The sequence below is a fragment of the Lactuca saligna genome, chromosome 5, assembly GCF_052625555.1.
Source record: "Lactuca saligna cultivar CGN05327 chromosome 5, ASM5262555v1, whole genome shotgun sequence".
Taxonomy (NCBI): Eukaryota; Viridiplantae; Streptophyta; class Magnoliopsida; order Asterales; family Asteraceae; genus Lactuca; species Lactuca saligna.
Genome location: NC_136421.1, coordinates 203,706,442 through 203,711,656, shown reverse-complemented (window position 1 = coordinate 203,711,656; position 5,215 = coordinate 203,706,442).

Sequence of the window (5,215 nt, the reverse complement as noted above, 5' to 3'; positions counted from 1 at the left end):
TTAGCCATCTTGATTGTTCTTAAGACGGTATCAAGTCCTTACCTTGTTGATTCATCTCTTAGTTCTAGGTAGTTAGAGTTTTTAGCTTGTTTTGGTCCCCTGAGGTGTTTCTTGAGAGTATAAGTGACTCCAAACGGTTATAATGATAAATCTTAGTATTTCTGATGTCCCTTGTGCATAAAAATTGTGTCTTGATGGACTAAGCTCAACCATGCATGGGTTGATGGTTGTTTCATGAAGTTAGAATATTAAAATCCAATATTTGACCTTTTGAGACATACAAAAGGATAAAGTTTACAAATTTATGGCTAAATACATTTTAAGGAGCTTAGATCTGAAGTTGGACGTTAGCTCTTAGTGAATTAAGACCTTAAAGTAAGTTACGGCCAACTGGGGCGTATGTAGGTGTACACTGTACATACGTACCTGGGATCCTGACCTTGCAAAGCACTCGAGTACGTCGGGTGTACTGATGGTACGCTTAGCATACTCACCAGAGAAGTTTCGGCTTTTAGTTTCGGACCACCCTGGACTTAGGGATTTGGGCCCTTGTTGGGCCGCAAGATTTTCTTTGTTGGGCCTTTTCGGACTTGGGCTCATAGTTGGCATGTAATGTCGTTTAGATTTTGGGCTAGTTTGGATTTGGGCCTTGATTTGTTAGGCCCAATAAGGGAAGGATTAAGCAGCATTTTACCCTTGAAGTCGGGGTTTAGGATTTGGACTCCCAGGTAGGGTTAATGACCTAATTGATAATTAGGGTTATATTATTGTTGATTTAGTGAGAGGACTTTACGATTCGGAAGCCGAGCATTTATTCAACTTCTCAGCGGTATGAGGTGAGTTTCCTCCACTGTACTTATGGGTCGAAGGCACCAATATCGGCCCACTAGATTATGTTAGTAGGATGATAGTTATCTTTGTGTGTGACAACCAAATTTTCAAAGGAAAATTTTCATTTTTGATGAGTCAAAATACATTCCCATAATCCACGAAATTCAAGTACAAATGTTTTCAAAGTCCATAACAAATACAATTTTATTTTCAAAACATCAGAGTGTCCCATAAAAATGTCTGAGAGAGTGCACGCCGCACCATCACGCCTTGCTCTTGGCCTTGGGCTCAGAAGTACCTAAAACAAATCCACAAATTATAAGCTAATGCTTAGCGAGTTCCCCAGAGCATACCGCACATACAATCCACATAACATATATCATATTAGCCATAAATGCTACACATATCACATAAGCCATGCATACCAACATATAAGGAATCCATGGAAACCCTCCAGGGAGTTACTCCATGTGTCATGGGAACCCCCTCATGATCTTAGCCCAATGCCTCGGGACCCCCCCCCCCCCCCCCCCGAGGTCTTGACCTAGAATGCCAGGGAAACCCTCCAAGGTCTTACACCTAAGTGCCTCGCGAACCCCCAGAGGTCTTCGCTTAGGACGCCACGGAATTCCTCCACGGTCTTATACCTAAGTGCCCTAGGAAGCCCCCGAGGTCTTCCATACAAGATTCATAGATACAACTAGTACATTGCATATCACATAACTCAATAGCACATACGTAACAATTAATGGGCCAGCCTTGGTGCCTTCGACCCATTAGCATGGTAAGGAGACTCACCTCTCACGAATGTTGAACTGACAAGCTAGAATTAGATATGTGCCACATGTTTCTCCAACTCAACTTCCTATAATCATTATAAGATAGACTTGTCATAATCCCACAATTACCCTCAAAGTCAACCCTGGTCGACCTTGGTCAAAGTCAAGGTCAACAGTCCAAGTCAACCTTCCATGTTGACTTCAACCCATCGAGTGCATCTAGCGACTCTTCGAGTTCCTACTATGTCCAAACAACCTGATCAAACCCTAGCCAACTCGCCGAGTTGTTTCATCAACTCGTTGAGTTCACATGATATTCAAAAGGTAGGGAAACCCGATCCAACTCATCGAGTGCCTAGAGCAACTCGTCGAGTCCCTCTTCCTGTTTGCTTGTTGTGTTGGTTCACTGAATCCAGGGACTCCAGGGCTCAGATCTAAATCCCTAAGGTGTCTAGAAGGATAAAGTTTCCAAATTTACCTTCTAGAACCATTCCAAATGCTCCAAGGCTCTTAAAAAAGGTTTGAAAGCCCCAAAGCTTTGCTATATGGTCAAAAACTATAGGGATCTGCAATCCCTCCTTTCCAGAAAGGTTTCTTGTCCTAAAAATGCTCCAAAGATTGAGGCTTTATGGACATGCATGTCCAATGCATGTCCCTAGGTTAAAATGGCGAAAAAGAGGGAAATATGCCTTAAAACCCACACACGGTGTCTATACTCTACCAAAGGCCAGATCTAGCCCACCTTGGGACCATTTTGCTTTGGAGATACATAAAGTTGCAAACTTTATGAACCCCATGCATGCACTTAACAAGAAGGGTAGGAAATGAAGAGTAAACTCAAGATCTAGCCATATTCTATGATAAAACTCGAGTCTTGAATACTTACAACAGTCCACAAGATGGTCAAGCTCAAGGATGGTTGCTTGGTTTGTTGGATCTTCACACCATCTCCTTATTCTTAAGCTTCAAAACCATACTAGCTCACAAAATGGAAGAGAATGGGAATTAGGGTTAGCATAGACGTTGTTAGGGTTTGGAGGTTGATGGCTTGTCAGCCTTAAGGCCCTTAAGGAGATTATATAGAGGGAAAACCCTAAAATTAGGGTTTCATCATTACAGTGCCTACTCGCCGAGTCGGCCTTTCGACTCGTCGAGTAGAGTGTAGATCCCGCGTCCTTGAAATGCCCTCTACTCAATAAGTTGGACTCCCAACTTACCGAGTCCACACACACCAACATCCTAGATTTGAAATACATTAAGTAATACCTGGAACAAGTGTTACAAGTCTCCCCCACACGAACTAGACTTCGTCGTCGAAGTCTGCTGATCCAAACAAATCCGGGTAGTGATCTCGTATCTCTTTCTCCGGGTCCTAGGTCCACTCGGAGCCCCTGAAGTTCTGCCATTGCACCTTTACCAACTTCACTTCCTTGTTTCGAAGAACCTTAGTCTTCCTATCTAAGATGGCAACATGCCTCTCGATGTAGTTCAGACTCTCATCCACGTGGATGTCGTCCAGCGAAGCGACTGCGGACTCATCATCGACAAACTTCTGAAGCTGTGACACATGGAAGGTGTTTTGAATCTGGCTGAGCTTATCCGGCAAGTCTAGTCGATACTTTTAGTAACATAAAGTCCCCTCCACCTGGAACTCAAGATCCGATCTCCGCCGGTCAGCATAGATTTTCTGATGGCTTTACGCGACCCGCAGCCGGTCGTGCACATGTTGAATCAACCCGATACTCTTGAGCACTACCTCAGTGCTCCCCATGACCCGGTGCCTAATCTCGTCCCAACAAACCGGGGTCCTACACCTTCGACCATACAATATCTCGAACGTCGGTGGGTCGATACTAACATGATAACCGTTGTTGTATGAAAATTCTACCAACGGGAGGTATGTATCCCAGCTCCCTTCAAAATCCAACACGCATGCTCTAAGCATGTCCTCTTGTGTCTGGATCATCCTCTCGCTCTGGCTATCGGTCCAAGGGTGGTATGTCGTGCTAAAATGTAGCTGAGCGCCCAGTTCCTCATGGAACTTCTTTTAGAACCTAGATGTAAAACGAACATCCCTGTCAGAGACTACCGACACTGGCACCCCATGTCTAGCCACCACCTCTCGCACATAAATATCTGCTAACTTCTCCGCGGATATACTCTCAGAAATCGGAATAAAGTGGGCACTCTTTGTCAGTCTGTCCATGATCACCCATATGACGTCCACACCTATGGCCGTCCTCGGTAACTTCTTGATGAAGTCCATAGAGATCTCTTCCCATTTCCACATGGGAATGGGTAGCGGTTGTACCTTGCCATTAGGCTGCTGATTGCTCGACCTTGACCCTCCTGCAGGTCAACCACCGCTCCATGAACCAGGCGATCTCCCACTTCATGCAGGGCCACCAATAACTTAGTCTCAAGTCTCTATACATTTTTGTAGTCCCTGGATGTATAGAGAACTTGGACTTGTGTTCCTCCTCTAATATCCTCTGTTTTACCCCTCCAGAGACTGGTACCCACACTCGGTCACACTATGTCAAAAGACCATGACTATCCTTAATAAACAAAGGATACTATCCCCGAATCCGCTCTATCTTCCAATTCTCTCTCTTCACTCGCTCGACCTAGGCCTCCTTGATCATGTCTAAAAATGGAGAGATCACCGTCATCCTCATACAAATGTTCCCAATCGGGGATTCGCCGTATTGCGGCTCAAAGCATCGGCCACCACATTGGACTTCCCCGGATGGTATAGGATCTCGTAGTCGTAATCCTTCAGCACATCCATCCACTTCCTCTGTCACATGTTGAGGTTCTGTAGATCCACAAAATACTTCAAACTCTTATAATCAGTATAGATGGTGCAGCACACCCCATACAAGTAGTGCCTCCAAATCTTGAGGGCGAACACCACTGCTCCCAATTCCAAGTCGTGAGTGGGGTAATTTTCCTCATGAGGCTTCAACTGCCTCGAGGCGTAAGCTATCACGTGCCACCTCTGCATCAGTACAACACCTAACCCTGAAATCGATGTGTCACAGTACACCACCAAATCATCTAACCCGCGAGTAGTACTAGCATCAGAGCCTCGCATAACCTCTGTCTCAGGGTCTCAAAGGCCAACTGCTGATCCCGTGCCCTACCGAAATGTCACATTCTTCTTGGTCAATGGCACAACAATTTTAGAGAAATTTTAAATAAATCTCCGATAATAGCTCGCTAAACCCAAGAAGCTACGAATCTCTGATGTATTCTTTGGTACTTCCCACCGCATCACAACCTCAACCTTGGTTGGATCAATCGAAATGCCCTCCTGATTGATGATGTGCCCTAAAAACTATACCTCTCGCAGCCAAAAATCACACTTGGAGAACTTTGCATAAAGCTTCTCCACCCTCAGGGTCTCCAGTACCTACCTCAAATGTTGCTCATGCTACTCCTTAGTCTTAGAATAAACCAGGATATCATCAATAAAAATGATCACCGACCGATCCAGCATCGGTCTACACACCCTGTTCATGAGATCCATGAACGCTGCTGGGGCATTGGTGAGCCCAAACGACATCACCACAAACTCATAATGCCCATACCAAGTCCTGAAA